Source organism: Mus caroli, chromosome 8 (assembly GCF_900094665.2).
Source record: "Mus caroli chromosome 8, CAROLI_EIJ_v1.1, whole genome shotgun sequence".
NCBI classification, from domain to species: domain Eukaryota; kingdom Metazoa; phylum Chordata; class Mammalia; order Rodentia; family Muridae; genus Mus; species Mus caroli.
Window position 1 is genome coordinate 32,220,032 of NC_034577.1, and position 21,931 is coordinate 32,241,962.

The 21,931-nt window shown below is 38.0% G+C and overlaps 1 protein-coding gene and 1 pseudogene across 1 annotated transcript in view; one reads left to right on the forward strand and one right to left on the reverse strand.

Moving 5' to 3' along the window:
* The window catches only part of Sgcz (sarcoglycan zeta), a 1,036,157-nt gene that overhangs the window by 486,716 nt on the left and 527,510 nt on the right, over nucleotides 1-21,931 (reverse strand). The window lies entirely within an intron of this gene.
* On the forward strand, nucleotides 1,277-5,260 carry LOC110300045 (annotated as a pseudogene).

Below are 21,931 nucleotides of genomic sequence, written 5' to 3' on the forward strand. Positions count from 1 at the left end.
TTAATATATATATATATATATAAATATATATATATATGTATTTTCTTCATTTACATTTCAAATGCTATCCCAAAAGTCCCCCAAGGCCCCCCCCCACTCCCCCACCTACCCACTCCCACTTTTTGGCCCTGGCGATCCCATGTACTGGGGCATAAAACGTTTGCATATCCAAAGGGCCTCTCTTTCCAGTGATGGCCGACTAGGCCATCTTCTGCTACATATACAGCTAGAGACATGAGTTCTGCGGGTACTGGTTAGTTCATATTGTTGTTTCACCTATAGGGTTGCAGACCCCTTTAGCTCATTGGGTGCTTTCTCTAGCTCCTCCATTGGGGGCCCTGTGATACATCCAATAGATGACTGTGAGCATCCACTTCTGGGTTTGCCAGGCACTGGCATAGCCTCACAAGAGACAGTTATATCAGGGTCCTTTCAGCAAAATCTTGTTGGCGTATGAGATAGTGTCTGCATTTGGAGGATGATTATGGGGTGGATCAGTTATTTAAATGTTGAATTTAACTATGTGACTTTATAATATTGATTGATTTTTCTGGTTAGTTTATAAGTGAAATAACTAGCCCCATTTCATTGTGCTAAATTCCTTGCATAAATGAATGAACATATAATTCAGAAACAAAATCTCATATACAATAATTATCCCCCACACCCCGTCAGAAGGCTCAGGGTGATGTCAACTCCTCCCTATCCCTGCCACTTTGCCTTTCCTGTATTGCCAAATGATTACTTCTGATACAACTAACTAAGGTTCACTGTATTTTTTTCTCTGAAAAATTTTGCTTATATAATCTCAACAAGTTACATTACCAAAAGTTTTTCCATGTGACAAACGAGTTGCAACTTGTTATTGTATAATTGTTGCCAAAGAAGAGACTTTAAAACTAAGGAAAAAAAAACACAACATAATTTGTGGCACTTAGGAGAAGCCTACCTTTCTGACTTGTGCTATTCATTGCAGAATTACCTTTCATGTCAGAAATATCCAGTGCAGCACTTGGGCCCTGGGGTATTCCCACAGGAGCGTTTCTACTGCTTGTATAGATTGCTTTCATTAGGCTCCTTTCCTTTGGAAACTGCAAATATGTTACAATATACAGCAACAGATAGATAGATAGATAGATAGATAGATAGATAGATAGATAGATAGCCGATGAAATTAAGGTTATGAGACCCTTGAACCTGAGATGGAGCAATGAACCAGCCTTGTCTGTATTGTACCATATTAATCACAGGGAAGATGTAGAGGAAGATGTAGCAGATGCCGAGTCAGCTAGATGCCATACAAGACCTCACCAGTCCTCTCCTGGCTATGCCTGTAGGTGGAGCAGTGAATCATGGCAAGTAGGGTGTCTAAGCAAGGGATGGTTCTAAAGTGTCAAATGCCAGGACACTGGATCCTCTGTCCTGGAATCCCAAAGATATCAGCTCTGTCAAGGACCCACAATGACAAGACAAGACAACAGATCTGTCTCTTGAATTCACCAAAAGGAATGTAACCTTGTTAACAACTTCACATTTTGTAATAAATTTAAGAGCTGTGATAATGTCTGTGTTATTTAAATCCACTGTTTCTGCTGAATTTTCACAACAGTAATATAAAATTAATGCAATCTTATCATTAAAAAACGTTAAATAGTGACAATTATAGTTAATTGAAAAATGTTTAGAAAACCTGACACAAATAAGTAGCCCAATAAAAAAGTCTTTATTTTATTATCACATTATTATTATTATTATTATTATTATTATTATTATTATTATTATTATTATTATTCCCTTTGATTCCACAGGTAAATGTGGATAACAGCTGATAATGAATGATGTTCTAGGCTAGTTAGGTAACATTTCTTGTATTATCAAATGTCATTATAATTTTTTTTCTCAGTTCACTTGCTGTAATGCTTGGATCTGTTGCTTAGCCTCAGATGAACCTAAATATAATAATAAATCTTTCATCTACTTGGGCTGGTTCAATGGAACGGTGTCTTCAAAGCATGTACACAGCACACAGAATATTGCACATGCTTATTACCATGAGCTAATTTTAGGTTTTCGCAGGATTTTATTTTATTTCAAAATCAAATAATATATTCCTATAGTTTTATTTCATGTAAAACCTTATAAATAGCTTTTTAAGAATTTATGCATGGGAATATGGCGAAAAGGCGTTAGAATACCTGAGCTGTCTCTATATCCCCAGAGAAAAAAAATCTTTATTTATTTTAATTAAAATTTATTTTTATGATATAATTTTAATTGAAAGACTTTTTATATAATATATTCTGATATTGAGAGAGGTAGGTCATAAATATCCTCTGACTATATTTTGTTTCCTTCTTTAACCTACTGGCATTCCTGAGTACCAAGGTCATGTCTATCTCCAAATCTGACTCCTAAATAAATAACAAACAAATTTCCTTGAAAGGGAATTAGTGACTATAAGAAAATAAGAACTAGGCACTTCCGACTTCCTAATGCACATGCGCATCCACTGCTTGGCGCAGCCTGTTGGAGAAGCCTGAGATCTTGTCACACAGATAAAATTACTGCTCAAGAAGACTGAGAAGCAGAACATCAAGCTGCAGCAGTAGAACCTGAAGCTGGAAGAAGCATCAGACACAACCATGTCACAACTGCAAAATGGGGCTGTGCCTAAAGGAACAGGAAAAGGTGCAGCAGACTCTGGATGGCCCCACCTGGGGATCCTTCTCATATACAGACACCAAACCCAGACACTATTGGGGATGCCAAGAAATGCTTGCTGACAGGAGACTTTTGATAGCTGTCTCCTGAGAGTCTTTGCTAGAGTCTGACAAATACAGAGATGGATGCTCACAGCCAACCATAGGACTGAGCACAGAGACTTAAAGGAGGAGCTAGAGAAAGGACTGAAGAAGCTGAAGGCGTTTGAAACCCCATAGGAAGAACAACAATATCAACCAAACAGACCCCCCAGAGATCCTAGGGACTAAACCAACAACCGAGGAGTACATATGGAGAGACCCACAGCTCTAGTCGCATACGAAGCAGAGGATAGCATTGTCTGGCATCAATGGGAGGAGAGGTAAATACATAAAATATCCAATAAAAAAATGGAACAGGAAAAGATAGAAAAGCTCAAAGGCCCTAAATCATTCCATGACTGTGAGCTTAGGAGAAGCACAAAGTGGAGGCATGCCTGAGGAGACCATGGAAAACCCAAAAGTTAAAGGCTCATCCCGAAAACTAGCCACTTAAAACCAATGCAGAAGCAACAGCATAGCCATGTCCTGATTTAGAACCAAAAAAAAAAAAAAAAAGAGGAAAATGCTAAATGACACCAAAGAAAGCAAAAAACAAAAGAGCATACCAAGGCTCATGCAGAAACAGAAGATAGTGTGAAGAGCCAAATGGAAATGGCAGTGAGTTGTCCAGCCTGTCTTTAGGAATGATAGGTGCTTTCGAGGACATTTCATTCGCTTCCTTTTCCTCAGTGGGAACACACTGAAGGCTATAGAAGGATGGGCTTCACGGAGATCCAGCATAAGGGTATCAAGCCATTTCTGGAAGGCAGGGATCTTTGGGCAGCAGCAAAACCTTTGCTTTCCTCATCCCGGTGATTGAGCTCATTGTGAAGTTGAAGTTCATGCCCAGGAATGGAACAGGAGTGCTGATTCTCTCTCCTGCCAGACAATTGGCCATGCAGAACCTTGGTGTTCTTAAGGAACTGAAGACGCACAAATAGGGGGCAGTAACATATCTGCTAAAGTTCGGGAGCTTGTCCGTGGGATGCACATCATCACTGCCACTCCAGGCTGCCTCCTGACCCCGTGCAGAACATGCCAGGATTTATGTACAAAAAACAACAGTGTCTGCTTATTGATAAAGCAGATTGTGTCTTGGAGGTTGGGCTTGAAGAAGAACTAAAACAAATTATTAAATTTTGCCAGCACAAAGGCAAGGCAAGGCAAGCCAAGCCAGGCTCTTTTCTGTCTTACAAACTAAAAAAAAGTTGAAGACTTGGCAAGAATTTTTCTGGGAAAAAAAAGCCATTGCACATGGGAGTTGACAACGATAAAGAGTTTGCCACAGCAGGTTTATGTTGTTTGTCCCTCAGAGAAGAGGTTCCTTCTGCTCTTCATATTTTTTAAGAAGAATCAGAAGAAGAAAGTGATGATCACCTTTTCATCGTGCATGTCTGTCAAATACCACCATGAGCTGCTGAACATGGACCTGCCTGCCATGGCCATCCATGGAATGCAACATCAAATTAAGTGAAGAACCATGTTCTTCCAATTCTGAAATGCAAGTTCAGGAATACTGCTGTGCACCGATGGCACAGCCAGAGGGCTAGACATCTCTGAACTGGACTGGATTGTTCAATACAACCCTCCTGATGACTCCAAGGAATATAGTCATGGTGTGGGGGCAGAACAGCCAGGGGCCTGCATGGAAGAGGGCACATTCATCCTGTGTTCTGAAAAGTTAGGTTTCCGCCCTTACTTGGAGCAATTATAGGTTCCATTGAATCAGCTTGACTTTTCCTGGTTTATAGGTTTCTGATATTCAGTCTCAGCTAGAAAAGCTACCCGAAAATAATTACTTTCTCCACAAGACTGCCTGGGAAGCATGCAGGTCCTAGCTACCAACCAGCACATGACTCCCAATCCCTCAAACAGATCTTTACTGTGAACAACGTAAGTAAATTTGCTTCAGGTCCCTCTGTCTTTAGGGATTGTTTGTTTGTTTGTTTTGTTTTTTGCTTTTTCTTATTTTTTATTTTATATCTTCTTTATGTACACTACAAATGCTATCCCATTTCCAGGTTTTCCCTTGGAAACACTAGCCCATTCCTGCCCCCGCTTCTATGAGGGTGTGCCCCCACCCACCCACTCCTGCCTCCCTTACCCTCAAATTCCCCTACACTGGGACATCAAGCCTTCACAGGACCAAGTGTCTCCCCTCCCACTGATGTCCAACAGAGCCATCCTCTGCTACATGTGCAGCTGAGGAGTACTCATGGAGGGACTGTCTTTAGGTTTTAAGATGCCTCCCTTCATTGGTCTGGACATGAGCAGCCATGATGACAAGCTTAAAAAGAGAGTGAGGCCATGTCGGATTCTGTTACCAGAAAACAAAGAAAGAGAAGTCCAAGTACTGGAAATGCATTGGCAAGAGGATAGTAGACTGGAGGAAACTCTCTCACAAAGAGGAATGGCCTTACATATGGACTGAATTTGCCATACCCCAGTTCCCCCTTTAATAAGGAAATTTTATCACCTTTAGGATCTTTTTGTCTTTACTATGATGATAATATTTTATTTTTAAATATTTCCATGAAACAAATTATGTCATTGTATAAAAAAATATGAACTGTTTTTTCATCTCATGTAAAACAAAGAAGTCTTCATAGGATCAGAGTCTAATAATACAAATGAGAGCCATCTGTAGAGCTAACTATTATATGTTCACGCTGACATATATAATGAGGAAAAGGGAGTATAGATTGTTATTCAAACTCTCCAAGCCTTCTTTTAGTTACAAAGTCAACCTAGCTGAAGTATGACTTAAACTTAGAAGCAATCCGTATTTTCATGTCATTGAGGACAAAGGTCTACTCAATAAAGATGGGAGACACAGGTTATCCTGCCTCTGGGCCATTTACTACCACAGCTTGAAGACAGCAGTAAAGGCATTAGGTAACTCTAATCATGTTAGATTCCCTGAGGCAGTGGGCCATTCCTGATTCATCTTGTGTTTAGACGACTGTCAAAATGAAATAAATTGTATTTATTTAATTGGGTTCTATGGCAGGAGAAGGCATTTAGTAAAGTTCACACGATTAGATCTAAACATATACGATTTCAAGCAGAAAATGGGAGTTTAGTGGGCAAAGAAATTTAGCTTTTATTGTATCACCATGACTCTAGTGATACTAAGCTTTCCCAACATCAAATGAGATGATTGTAAGAGAAACGGGCTGTTACCAACCTGCATAAAGGTGGTTAAGTGAATTACTCCAGAACAGGCTATTCTATCTGGTCTTTCTGCTAGAATAAGTTCATACTATTAAAATCTGAGAGTGAAAATTTAAAACTAGTTATTGTATTGCTTATATTAATAGTTGGGACTATATGAGCACAAACAGAGTGAACTGTCTTCTCAGTGGAACATGTTCAAAAAATCGTAGTTACCGTCCTCTATTAAATGGCCAGCCCACCAATGGTCCAAAGCTCTCTGCCATATGGACCATGAACAAGCAATTTGCCTCTGGAATCAAGTCACCTTGTCCACTTGCCTGGCATGGGGTGTCTTGGCAAGCTAGCTTTACAATAATTTAGAGTTTTTAGGAGACTAATAAATGATTTAAAAATCCATTAGCACGGTAGGTAACATGTACTAACTGTTCAATAAACATCCATCATTTATAATACTAGTTTATAAAACAGTATTTTCCTAGGACCCTTGCTTAAATTAACCTTAATTGTAGGGTTTTTTTTTTTTTCTGGAGATCACTCTGGGTATCTAAATATAGTAAGTGGGGCAGAATAAAAGAGGGTAGATGTATGTATGTTTCTTTGTTCTTTCATTGAATGTCTATATGTAGCCACTTAAGAGCCCACCTCCAACAGGAAGACAGGCATCAAGTAAGGGATGGGTTTGTCATTCCACAGTCAAAACTCTGACCCATAATTGTTCCTGTCTGAAAGTATTATAGGGATGGAAATGGAGAGGAGCCTGAGGAAAAGAAGGCCCAGCAACAGGCCCAAAGAGAGATCCAGCTCAATGGGAAGTCCCAAGGCCTGACACTATTACTGAGGCTATGGAGCACTCACAAAAAGGGACCTAGCATGACTGCCCCCTGGAAGACCCAACAAGAAGCTGAAAGAGTCAGATGCAGATATTTGCAACCAACCAATGGACAGAAGCAGCTGACCCCTGACTTTGAATTAGGGAAGGCTGAAAGAAGCTGAGAAGGGCAATCCTGATGAAGGACCAGCAGTCTCAATTTATCTGGACCCCAGAGATCTCTCAAATACTGGACCACCAAACAGGCATCATACACCAGTTGATATGAGGCCCCCAACACATATACAGTAAAGGATTGCTGGGTCTGTGTTCATTCAGATATGCGCCTAACCCTTAAGAAAATGGAGGCCCCAGGGAGTTTACAGGTTAGGTGGGGTGGGAGTAGAGACATCCACATGGAGAGAGGGGATGGGGAGGAGGTATGGGATGTGGAACAGTTAGAGGATAGATATGGGGGAGGATAAAATATGGAGTGTAAATAAATAAATAAATAAATTTTAAAAGCTTGAATCAAATTAAATGATTAAACGTTCTTCAGAATGAAATTTTCTGGGTGACTAGGATTAAAAAGAATAAACTGTTGCCTCTTACTCCCTCTTCTGATCAGGTTTTTGACATAATCAAAGTGAGAGGTCACAACCTTGGGGAACCCTGGCCTTCTGTCTTCAAGACAGGTCATTATATACGAATCAATTCACAAAACAACAACAACAACAAAGATGTTTCACTGTAATTTTGCCCAATTTAAGCTGTACCAGGGTAGCAATTCCAGCAAAAGGGCTTAGAGAGAGGGAATGGAGAATAGACCATCTCTATCATTAAGAGAGCAGGGACATCTTCATCAGTAAGGCCTGGAAGCAGTACCAATGAGATACTGACTCTGACCCTTGACCAAACACTAGTTTCTTCCTGTTTTCAGTATTCTATAGCAGCTTCTCAGCATCAGATGTTTCTGCCAAATATTCCTTTGCCTGCATCCAAATCCCACAAAAGCATCCCATTACAGAAATGTCTGCTGGGCATAGAAGAAAAGCAGGCAGTGTCTACCATCCTAAATAACTCCTCTCCTATTGCTAATTTCCACATTGCTCCTTCTGTGAGTTACTCCCAACCCCAGGCTAATGAATTAACAAATTACACACACACACACACACACACACACACACACCTGCTGCAAATTAATTGGTAATTTAAAATTTTTATATTCAATGGTAACTAGTAGCCAGCTAAAGAGAATTAAAAGAAAATGTTAGTGCCTTTCCAATCTACCATTGTTTTATCTGCTTAACAACAACAACAGCAACAAAACAGCAGGTATTGAAGTGGTAAAAAGTAAATCAGAAATAATATGTCAATCATATCTTTTCCACACACAGATAAGTGCACATGGATTTTGTCTGGCTTTGGGGGCAGATATAAACCAAAACATGTTTATCAGGATTTTGGAATTGAAAAAGAGCACAGCTGTTTTCGCAGAGCCTGATGGAGAGACAAGGACATGTCTCTGCTTCTAAGATTTGAGGAGGGGGGCAGCATGCAGGGAGAGAATTGAATTAAAGTATAAGTTTCTGAGAGAAGATAACAAAACTAGGTACATTTAATCAGTCCCATAGCCTGCCTCAGAGACCTGAAGATTGCATCACTCTTCAGACTGACAGAGTTGGGTCTATTGGTTGGGTCTATTCTGTCTAAATTCCTTAAAGAACGACACCCAATAAGGACATGTGGAAAATGGTCTGTAATAAGCTCTAAAACATCTGCTTCTGACTCACTTTGTCTCTTTCTGTCTGTCTCCTTCTCTCTCTCCTCTCTCTCTCTCTCTCTCTCTCTCTCTCTCTGTGTGTGTGTGTGTGTGTGTGTGTGTGTGTGTGTGTGTGTGTAAATGTCATAGTACTACTTTTAATACTTGGTATTAAAGCTTCTTATGATGTCATGTTCAGCTTACTTGGATTCACTTACATGAAGAGGGAAATCACAACCACATGAGCCTGAATCTTCTGGTGTCATAAATGTTATCACAACACACACTTAAATTTCCAGAAATATATTTGAGATGTAATTTTAAAATACAGATAAGGGTAAATATCCATATTACACATTTCTTTTACTTAAAAAGTGGCATTGCCCTTTGATTTGGTTCGATCGTTTTTCTTTTTTCTTTGTTAATAACCATTGTTTTAGGTCATGTTCTTCAGTGTATGAGATTAAAGTTGCAATGATAAATATGGCCATTTGGTGCCTTTTAAAAGGGAAATTAAGGATTTAAATCCAACCTCTACCTATAATCAGCAATTTACTCTTAGCTCTATATGATATTCATAACTTTTTTTAAATACACAAGGTTTATTTACTCTATCACATACACATTATAAAATAGAATTTCCTTTTCATGAAAAATAATATATTATGCCAATGCCCTGGAATTCTCAGGACTTGTTACACAGTCATTAAGCAGCAAAGAGGTTTAGATGGATGAATTTGCAAGAGGTCCTCATGGTGAACGGTTGTTATATTGTATTCACTCTAACATTTGTAAATTTTATTGTTGCTGTTGAGGACTATTGAAACTAAGTACTGTACATAGTTAATGCATGCAATTTCATGATGAATACATTGTTAAATAACCAAGTTCTTGGTCATGTTTCATTACTTATGTTTACCCTATTGTATACTAGCTTTTCAGGGTGCTTACTGTGAATAACTGAATGCTTGTGTCCATTGATTGACATCTGTGTTGCCTTGTCCTAACCTCCAATCTCTCTATTCTATTATCTGTTTCCTTTAAGGACTAGATGAAGGATTATATTATGTAGGAAAAGAATATATTTTCAATAAGTGGAAAAGAAAGACTGAACATAGGATAGAGGGCAGGGGGAGTATAAATGCCACATTATTTAAAATAAAATATGAGCCCTAGTTTAGGTACTGGACTGTGTGGAATAGCATTCATGAGTACCCTGTAACGCCAAACTCCTCTCTTCATTTTCAGGTCACAGGCCTCTAGAATTTAAAATATACATGAAATTGTGCACTAATTTTGGACCGGGTTGTTTTAGGCACCCAATGTAGCTCTCTACATAATCAGATCTCACTTAAACTTTAGTGAGCAGAAAAGAAATTCTGCCATGCTGGAAGAAAGTATCAATGCAAACATAACATTATCAGAGAGCATATTCTCCATGTTTTACTGGTAAGAACACGTGCCTCATGTCCAGGAAGGAGTACCAAGGGAAAATGCAAAGACTTTGTCTCAATAACCAAGTATTCCATGTGGAATTTTGAATAATGTACTTAATCTGATTGCTCAAGATTGTAATGAGAAAAAAAAAAGGTCTTCAGATTGATGTCAATGCTTGATAAACAGGTAAACAGTTTGAAGCAATAAATTAGATATGTTTGTTATCATCCATTAAAATAAGATATATCTCTATTTATTGTATTATGTGTTTTCTTTCAATAAAACAAAATTGATGGTATGTTCAGTTAAATTAAAAAACACACAAACAAAATAAATTAATGATGATCATGGAGCTTACATGGTTCTTATTATAAATTCTTTCTTTAGTTAGTCATCAAATAACTAAACATGTGTGCTTTTAATGAGCACACAGATTAGAGGGTATTGTATATACTGAGCCCAGACTGTGATATAAATATATAGAGATTTGCATTTATCTTTCAGTGGGAAACTCACACATTAATTTTACTGCTCTTCAGTTCAAGCAAGTCATACTTTCTCTGAGCCTCTCTCTATTCGGATTCACAAAGCACTGACTGACTCATCTGTAAGACTCATTCCTTCTGGAATGCAAATGTTTGCAAATGTTACAAGAATCTTCTGGCTCCCTTGGTGGTTCAATGGGTCAGCAGCCACCTTCATAACCTTCTCTACCCTTCTCTGCAGTGACATTTCATGACAGCTTCAATTACCAAGACCTAATTTATTTAACAGGCATCCTTTATCATGTGTGAAAATAAAACTATTTTATTATTAACAGATGGCATGGCATAATTAGATTATAATTTTTGCCCAGGAAAGGAAAAAAATGAGTATTACTTTGAAAGGCACTGTATATTCTGCTATGCCTCTTTTGAAAAATTACTAGGCAAGTTATTGAAAAGGATTACAGGGCAGTGCAAACACAATTAAATTTCCTCAAGGAGGACTTATTTTATGACTTTTTATTACAGACACCACACGAGGGATCCCTGCTGTGATAAGTAGGGATTAGAAAGACCATAATTAAGAAGATAAACATGAAAACCTATATATTAAGCATGAGTCATTTATATCCTTAGTATATGATCCCTGCAAATTTCCATCTGAGTCATATTCGTTTTGATAAATACACTCACATGGTGGAAGAAAATATACCTTGAATTATTCTAAAACCAAATCACAAGCCAGAGAAAATTAAAAAACCAGACCAAATTAATATTTTCTCTATTGCTAATAAAAATACATTGGATGCCATCTCCTCTCATTTATTCTATTCCCAGAATAAGTTTCTTAATATGAGCATGTTAATATAATTAGGTCCAGGGTGTTAGATTCCTTGGGACTTGAGTCATATAAGATTGTAAACTACCACAGGAATGCTGGGAACCAAACCTAGGTCCTCTGAAAGAACAACCAATGATATTGACAGCTGAGGCATCTCTCTAGACTTTAATATATCAGGAGTCAGCTGTAAAAATTTGTTGTTTGATAAGTTTTCCTATTTTTAGAATATTCCTTGAAGGAGCTTTAGACAAGTTCTTTACAGGAACTTATAAAGTTGATATAAAGTTACTCATCATTCATCATTAAAGTGCTATTATTTGACTACAATATTCAATAATGATTCAAAGTTGAATGAGGTTGGTGCTTGCTTTTATAGCCCGCAATTCACCTGTAGAAACTCCACACAAAAAAAATTAATAAAAAAAATCTTTAGCAAGAAAGATCTAACTGAATGGGAAGATAGGTGCAGGACAAGGTTTTAGAAATAAATAGTACCAGTGTGAAGATGGTGTTTATGTCAGTCGTCTTCCCAGAGATGTCTATGTTCTTCACTGTAAGCCTTTCAGCATTCCTGTTTCTTCTAGTTTAGTCTCCAAAGTTCCTTTGATATTCTCCCTATGCTAGCTGATTATTCTCTCTCTCTCCCCTCCCTCTCCCTCTCCCCCTCCCCCTTTCCCTCTCCTCCCTCTCCTCCCTCTCCCTCTCTCTCAGTATTACAAATAGCTCATGGATTAACCCTATAAGTAAATGGCTTATATCAGGGATCACATCATTAAAGGGCAAACAGCAAACACTTTAGTCTCTCTGAGTCCCAGAGTGCTTCCAATGTTCCACTTTGGTTTTGTTCAGATATAGGAGACAAACAGAAATAAATTAGTCTGGCTGTGTTCTAGCCAAACATAATTTACCAAACACAGACAATAGGAGGAAATTACCCTGAAGGCTTTCTGTCCCCAGGGCTCCTCTAAAAGTGCACTTTCTAGACTATTGGTTGCAAACTTAGAGTGTTCAGTAACTGAATGTGAGCATCACAGAAAAATGTGAGAACAGTAAGAGTTTCATGAATTCTCAAGCATAATAAATTCTCATTAATTCAAAATCAAATATGTAGGAATCTGATATGTTTCTGGAAGGGTTGTCCAGGACTGCATCATGCATGCTTGATTGTAAAAGTATATGCATATTTTCAATGTCTGTGCCCTCAGTCAACATAACACGACCGAATACTTCCTTAAATATTGTCTAAGTTTCACACTATTATTCGCCATGAGCTACACTGTTTATACTGGACATGCAAAATTTCTCCTCTGATAGAAGCAGAATGTTCTAAGTGTGTAAAATAAAGACAATATTTTTCTACAGTTATTCTTAGCATGTAAAAATATTTGGATAAAAAGCTTCTAAATTTCTCATTTGAATTTCATTAAAAAGTGTTTAATGAATATTTGCTTGAGATTGGAAAACAATTTGCAACAAAACTTAAATGTCCCTAAACATACTCTGCAATTTTTAATTTCATATTTATGTGAAGTAGTAGTCTTAGCATTGAGAATTACAAGATCAAAATATTGATCGACTCTGATACATACTGAAGATGTTTTGCATCCTGTCATATGAAATACTCAGCCAAGATTTAATGTATGAGGCAAAAATAAACAACGATATGCATATCATTAGTATGCAAATATGCTCTCGTCTTTAATAAAATATATAGATCTAGTGAAGTCCTGAGGAATTCAGAGTGAATGTGATTGTTTGACATGAGCTGGCCATGGAAAGGATCAAGGTCTTGGACTCATGAGAAATTGGCAGAGCCTTCCCCCAGATGAAACTCAGAAGTGTGACAAAGCCCTTCTCTTGTTCAAGTGACAATGTGGGCAGTGTGTACAAGTACTAACAATTGACCATTATGTCCAAAACCTAGCACAACTGCAGCCCCCTCTTCCTGGATGTCTACAGCCCAAGATTCTTCAGTACAGTTAACGTCTACTAGAGCTATTCATCAACTTCCTATGTGCTGTACAGAATAAATATGCTGTGGTTCCAGCTGTGGAAAAGTTAGTGCCACTCCATCCGAGTCTGCACAACACACTTGAGCACAGGTTTTCCATCTCTGGGTCTGTTTCACTTCTTCACAACCCCTAATCAAGTTTCAAGGACACAAGCCGCATGGTAATAAAGTTGTTTGTATATAAAAGAATTTGTGAGCCAGGCCTTTAATCCCAGCACTCCGGAGGCAGAGGCAGGCAGATTTCTGAGTTCGAGGCCAGCCTGGTCTACAAAGTGAGTTCCAGGACAGCCAGGGCTATATAGAGAAACCCTATATTTATCAATAAATGATTAACATTCTGTTAAAAAAGGAAACTCTTGGGAGAAATAATAAGTAAAAAATATTAGGAAGATTTACATTAGATTACCTACTTTGAATGTCCCCAGGTGGTACATCTTTATTCTTCCTTTAATTCCATCATACCATGTCCCATATATTCTTATTATATGTCAGTTTATGTACTAAATTATATTACATTAATAATTTATATATTAATGTATACATTAAGTTCTAACTTATTTACCTTATGTTCTATAAATAGTGTATTTAATATGTATTAAACTAATGAACAAGTAAAAACACAGAAAAGAACAAATCAAACATTGAACAAAATAGAACTAAGGCCATCTAATGTCAAATGGAGATACTAGGGAGAAAGGATTTGCTTGGCTCCCACTTCCAGGTTCCAGTCAGTCATATCATGGAAGTCATAGCAGTAGGAGCTGGAAGAAGCTGGCCATGTTATGTCCACAGTCAGAAGAAAAAGGGTTATGTAGGAATGCATTTATAGTGCTCAGGTTATCTTCTTCCTTTAAGAACCAGTCCACAATCTCCGGCATAGGGAATTGCAATGTAGACATTGGTCAGATCTTACCACCACCATTAATGTAATCAAAATAATCCCTTAGATATGCTCATCAACCAATCTCACTGGTGACTCTAGGCTATAGGAAGTTGGCTATTGACACTACCCAACCTGACTCCACTCCATGTGAACACACTTGAACCCTTCATGTTTAAGTAGTAACCTTCCACTCTTTGTCTAAACACTCAGCTCTGTCTCATAATGTATTGCTTTAAAAGTTTAAAATCCCATAATCTGTAACAATTTCATAACTCTTAAAGCCCAAAGTCTCCTAAATTTGAGCTCCTATAAAACAACAAATATGAGTTTTACTTTTCCAATATCTAATAGCATGGTTTAAAATTCCTACTTAAAAAAGGAACAAAACAAAAACAAACAAACAAGCCAGAAGAATCAGTGCATATGAAATAATCACACTCGAGTGAAATAAAATGCATCAGTGAAGACATCAAGCCCTGTAGTTTTAGAATGTATCCTTTAGAACTTGTAATGGCCTCAGCTTAAAAAATCATGAAGCCTCTGCCAGGGTCAGCACACACAGATTTCTCCCTGTGTCTGCCCATTGTGTATGCCCAATTCTCCTTGGTCGTTGTTTATGTTAATTTCTTTCTTTCTCTCTTTTTTTTCTTTTGTGTACTTTAATTTAATTTTTTACTTATTTACTTTATATCCTGCTTACTGCCCCTCCTGGACATCCCTTCCCACAATCCTTCCCCTATCCCCCCACCTTCTTCTCCTCTGAGAGGGTGGAGGCCCCATGGGTATCCTCCACCCCTTGGCACTCCCTGCATTTCTAATGTTGAGTAGTCTCCATTGTAACTGGGGCTTTCCTTCCAAAGCTTCCTAGAATGGCCTTTCCAAGTCTTTCTGGGGGGAGATTCTAACAAATGTCCTACTTTGCTTCTTAGCCTTGCTGCTCTCCAATACCCTTTAATCTTGCATCTTTTGTGCCAGTAAAGCCAATGTCACGTGGACACTAATGCCACATTCGGAGATATAGCCTGTATTCCTCTGAACATTGCAATATCCCCTTCTGTGGTCAGACCTTGAGGTAACTCTCATAAACAGTTAGTCTCCTTCAGCCCAGACCTTTCAGAAGCTCATACTTTCTCTTAATGAACCTGAACTTTCACAGGATAGAACCTTCAAGGATGGAACTTTGCCCTCAGGACATCCTCCCTATGATCCCAGGGCAGCACGGGAGGCTTCTCTTTAGAGGTACTGGTCTCTTTATCAACTAGGACTGCTTTTGTGGCCCCCAGCTTGAATGCTGCCCTGTCTTGAACAAAACAGTTCAACAACTCTTAACTCAAAGCCACTCGGGTTCTCAGAAAATAAACAAAATTATACCTGATTCTTAACCAAAATTGCATAAATTGCTCCAACCACAGTTTCAGATAGAATCTTTGCTCCTCTTGGAAGTCTCACAGCTGGGCCTCTCTAATAGGCATTTCTCAGCAATCTTGACTTTTAAGTGCCCACTAAAATAGCCATTAAGCTTCGCTTCCAGCATTCAATGGATTATCTAGCTCAACTTTCAACCTCTTGCACAGTGCTTCCAAAACCCAGTTCCAAAGGCCTAAAAGGCACATAGTCAAGTTGATGACAGTAAGGACCACTTAGTTTACACTGTTCATCACAGTGTATTGTTATCTGGGTTGCAATGACTGTCACTTTCTTCATAGCCATGCTGTTAAAAGGTGCACAGATATGAATACAGAGCTTTAACTCCTACATGGGGTAGTAAGGCTAATTTTCCTTTTTAGCTAAAAAGAACTAAAAAGTCATTGACCATATTTTCCACATTTTTAAAAACGTATTGAACGTTTCCTTCTGTCTCTGACATGCTAAATATAAAATTTCATTTTTATTTCTCTAAAGTATTTTTAGTTAATAACTATCAGAATAAAGATTATGGAAAGTTAGTAATATTAGAATTTATCAATGAAATTCATAATTAAGTTTAAACTAGCAAATAATGTAGTCAAAGACTTTATTAAGAAATACATTTTATAGGTAGATGTTTAGTATTTGATATTATTTGGCCCCAACTACTATAAGTATGTACTATTCTTTAAAAGCATTTATAATAGATCATATTGGCAAGTCTTTATTACCAGAGCTTTAATATGGAATATGAATTAGAAAAAAAAATTTTTTCTTTAGAATATACCCGATTGATTCAAAAATTTGTCTAAGAAGTAAACGATTCACATATTATAGGTAAATGTAGTATAATGTATAGTCCATAAATTAAAATATTTAAGGCTATTTAACCTTTATATTAATTTCCATGAATTTTATCAATACAAACACACATACATTGTTGTATTTATAAAAATGCAATATGGTATATTGATATCCTAGTGCATGACGGTCTCATTTAGGAAGGCACCAGAAGGACTATCATGAGGTATAATTAAAATATATTCATTTTAGTTGGGAAGATAGAGGGATTGAAGAACAAAGAGGGATGAAGAATAAGAAATACAAGGGACACAATAGTGAAGAGGAAAGGAGAGAAACTGAAGAAGGAGCCAGATCAGAGCAGCCAGAGAAGGAGGTAAAGAGAGGGGGAAAATATTGAAGAGAAAAAAGAAGTAGTGAAGGAGTAAAGGAAGAAGTAAGGGAAGTGAGGAAAGGAACCTCTCAGAGAACTATTGATCTGATATTGTTCCTTAACACACACACACACTACACACACACACACACACACACACACACACAAGATAGACTGCTATCAGATTAGAAAACCTGATTTAAAAAATTCTGGTTTTGTTTTCATCACCTGAAGAAGTTCTCCTGTCTTGATAGAGAGTGGGAACTTAACATGGTCCATTGCTAAGATTTTTATTAGATTTTTAAAATGTATTTACATTCCAAATGTTACCTCCATCCTGGTTCCCCCTTCCTCTATGAGTTCTTCACCCCATCACCCTTCCCCTTTGCTTTTGCTTCTGAGGGGGTACTACCCTCACACTCCCATGAAACTCCCTCCCTCCCTCCCCAGGCCAGCATTTCCTAGGGCATCTCTACAGGATTAAGCTGGTCCTTTCTCACTGAGGCCAGACAAGGAGATCCTCTGCTACCTATGTATTGGGAGCCCAGCTCATGCATGCTCTTGATTGGTGGCTTAGCCTCTAGGAGTTCTGACCAGTGCAGTTTACTTGATATTGTTGTTCTGCCTATGGGGTTGCCATACCTTTTAGCTCATTCATTTCTTCCCCTAATTCTTCCATTGGGGTTCTTGAACTCAGTTCAATGCTTGGCTGTTAAGTATCTGCTTGATCTGTCTCAGTCAGCTGCTGGTAGAGCCTCGCAGAGGACAGCCATGCCAAGCCCCTGTATGCATACACAACATGGCATCAGTAATAGTGTTGGGGTTTGGTGCCTGTGCATGGGATAGGTCCCAAGTTGAGCCAGTCACTGTATGTCCTTTCCTTCAGTCTCTGCTCCATTTTTATCTCTGTACTTCCTTTAGACAGAAACAATTTTGGGTCAAGAATTTTGAAGTTTGGTGGCTGGCTCCATGCCTCAAATGGGGTTCATGTCTATCTATTGGACATGGTCTCTTTAGGTTCCATCTCCCCACTGGTGGGCCTTTTGGCTAAGGTCATTCTCATTGGAGCCTCTCACATCCCTGGTGTCTGGGACTTTCTAGAGGTTCCTCCTAGCCCCCACACCACACTGTTATACATTTCTATTCATTCTGCTGGCCTTCTGGGCTTCTCTCCTGTCTCCTCCCATACCTGATACTGATACCCTTTTTCCCTCTCCTCTCTCATCTCTCACACAAGTTCTCCCCCCTCTCTGCCTCTCATGATTGATTTGTTCCCCACTTTAAGTTGAACTGAAGTATCCATAGCTTGTCCTTCCTTCTTATTAAGCTTCATGTGTCTTCATGCAGGTATTATGAACTTTTTGGCTAATGTCTACTTATCAGTGAGTAGAGGCCATGTATATTCTTTTGGACCCGTGTTACCTCATTTAGAATGATATTTGCTAGTTCTATCCATTTGCATGCAAAATTCATGATGTCTTTGTTTTTAATAGCTGAGTAGTATTCCATTGTGTAAATGAACCACATTTTCTTTATCTATTCTTTGGTTAAGGGAGATTTCAGTTGTTTTCATTTTCTGGCTACTACAAATAAGGCTGACCATGCTGCCAATGTTGAGAAATGTACACTCTTCCATTGCTGGTGGGATTGCTAATTGGTACAACCACTCTGGAAATCAGTCTGATGGTTCTTCAGAAAATTAGAAATAGTTCTACTGAAGACCAAGCTACTCCACTCTTGGACGTGTACCTAAAAGATGCTCCACCATATCACAAGGGCCAATTGCTCTTTCTGAGTTAGGAAACAGGTTTGGAATATAATAGTCCACAGTGGCTGGTTTCTGAGTTAAAGGACAAGAGAGGTGGACACTAAGCAAAGAGATGTCTCCAGATATCTCCAGAGTGTCCTCTGCAACTTTGTCTCTTGTTATCTGTGTTGATCTATGCATAGGAACACAGAAAAGGAGACAAAACCCAGCACAATGAAAAAAATAGATGAAATTATACTTAGGACACAACCCATATCAGAAAGTGTCTTCCCACTGTACTGAACCTAAAATTCCTAACATGATAATCAAAACTATACGGAGGTTTTGTGACTTTTATGGATCTAAATACAAAGAAGCTTAGAGTCTCTCCTCCACAGGAAGTAATCCATCATTATTTTAAGAATCCCTAATAATGTTTTAAGCAACAACGTAAAAAAAATCTAGAATTAAATAAAAAAATGACCAGACACAAAAAGAAATAGAAATACCATAGAAGGTCAAAATTCAAACAATAAAATTATATGAATATACCAAGTATTGTCACAAATTATGAGAAAAAATATAGCAACTCTTCATGATAATAAAAAAATCTCAGAGAAAACTAAAACAGAAAAGTAACACAAACTTGATAACTACAGAAAACTTCCACTGTTAGTCTTTTATTGTGAAAGAGAAAGTTCAATCTTTCTCTCTAAGACACTTAGTTTTAATATTAGTCAAGTACATCCTTTGCTATTTCTTTAAAATTCCATACTGTATTTAAAAAAGAAAATAAAAAGCTGGTGGGAAAAGAGATTACTCAGTGGTTAAGAACACTAGCTGCCATGGTTCAGTTTCAACAACTGTTTGTAACTCCAGAGAGGCTCTCATGCTGTCATGCTCTTCTGGCTTCTTTGGGGCACTGCACACACACACACACACACACACACACACACACACACACACACACACACCATGGTGTACAGGTGTACAGACATGCATACAGGTAAAACACCTACCTATAGCATAAAATAAATACAATCTCAAAAAAAAAAAAGCTTAAATGTCATGCTGGAAAACCAATCTACTAAGATACAATAGGGTCATCATAGGTATTCAAATTGGAATATAAAAACTATAAACTATAATTTATAGTCTTTGTTTCTACTATTATAAGTTTAGAAAATCCATAGGAACTGACAAAATTATTGAGCCTGTAACCAACCAAAGCAAGCAGATTAATATCCTAAGATGGTTTTATCCCTCTATATCATGAAGAAAGAAGTGAAATATGAAACTAAAATTACATTTATATTAGAACTTAAAGAAATAAAAATTATAGGCATAAATCTAAAAATAAATTAGGTTAATCTATATGAAGAAGATACAAAATTCAGATGAAAGCAACCAGTGGTCTATATAAGTATAGATGGTCCATGTCCATTGTTAGGTAACTATCTCATCTAAACTGAATTATTCCATGATAGAAAGTAGTAGGAGTCTTGTAGAACCAAGAATGAAAGGAAACTTCAAATGACTAACAGTTGAAAAGATTCCAAATACCCCTCCTCATGGCTCTAGAAGCAGTTAGCATTAGTGAGGACAAGGAGACAGTTCCTTGTCAGCTGTCAGCAGTTAGCCATAGTCCTAAGGTTCTTTCCATGGTGGCTTTTATAGGTTGCCAGTTATGCTGTGGTACCCTTGCCATGGTATAGGTTCTTTGGAACATGCTCTTGTAAGTAATCTCTCCTCACCCATTCAAATAAACCTAATAAACTCATTAGTGTGCTATGGCATACTCAGGAAGAATTGATTCTGTGCTGTGTTTGGTGTACTATCTGGATTGAACAGGAAAGTGTTCATGCCTCAGGGGCTGGGTGGGGGGGGGGCGCAGAACAGAAACATCATGATTCAGTATTGTCAAGATATCCGTCCTTGTCAATTTGATTTATAGGTTCTGTGAACTTCATTGCAAGTCTCAGTAAGTTATCTTGTAGATTTCAATAAACTCTTTTTAACATTTGCAAGGCAAGACAAATGCAGAGAATAGGTTGCATTGTTCTAAAGGAGGAGAAAGTTGGATTCAGGACACTGCTTGACTTAACATTCACTATGAAGCACAAACCTCAAATGATCAAACAAGTAGATGGTGGAAGAGGGGGCAGGGCAGAGGTCTGAAAAATACCCATGGGGTGATTTTATATGATAAAATATAATAGAAATGTTATACTGAACTTCACTGAAATAAAAACAATGAAATAAAATGAAAGTAAAAGACATAAAAATCAGGGGAGACATAAGTGAAAGGACATAAGTGAAAGAGGGCTTATGTAAAATATATACCTAGTCAATAAAAATCAATGATGAGAAAGAAAATAAACCTACTAAAATCAGGTCAATGTCCTTAATAGAATCTTCTCACAGAAAATATGCAGATGGGAAATATGCTTGTGAGTGAATTTTAGCATCATTCAGTACCCATGTAATGAAAATGAACTGCTCTACCTTTAAGAACTTACTAAAATGGCCAAATATGTAAGTCTCAGTGGCTGATCCAAAACCTGCCTGCATACCCTCATGCTCCCCAACATGATGATAATTGAAGATAGCTGTCAAACACTAAGAAATGTTACAATTAAATGTTTTCATTCACAAAAGTTGCCTTGGTCATGTCTCTGCACAGCAATGGAAAAGTGACTAATATAGCCAGGTATATATATCCACAAAACAGAACACTTTATTTGAGAAACTGGCAACAAGGACCCACATAAGGTAGAAGGACATTTACCCCAAATATTGTCCCCTTAGCTCTATACATGGTCCATAGCATGCAAATGTTCTAACCCACACAGTACACACATGCACACATGTACACTCACATGCACACATGTATACACATATCCATGCACAAACACATGCATGCACAGAGAAGAGAAGAGGGGTGTGAATTAAAAATAATGATATATTTATATATACATCCAACAATGTGATGGTTTGTGTATGCTTGGCCCAGGGAATGGCACTACTAGGAGGTGTGGCCCTGTTGGAGTAGGTGTGTCACTATGGGTGTGTTCTTTAACCCTCATCCTAGTTGCCTGGAAGCCAGTCTTCTGCTAGCAGCCTTCAGATGAAGATGTTGAACTCTCAGCATCTCCTGAGTCATACCTGCCTGGATGTTGACATGCTTCTACCTTGATGAGACTGAACTGAATCTCTGAGCCTGTAAGCCAGCTCCAATTAAATGTTGTCCTTATAAGACTTGCCTTTAGGGTTGCAGATCCCTTTAACTCCTTGGGTACTTTCTCTAGCTTCTCCATTAGGAGCCCTGTGATCCATCCAATAGCTGACTGTGAGCATCCACTTCTGTGTTTGCTAGGCCCCGGCATAGTCTCACAAGA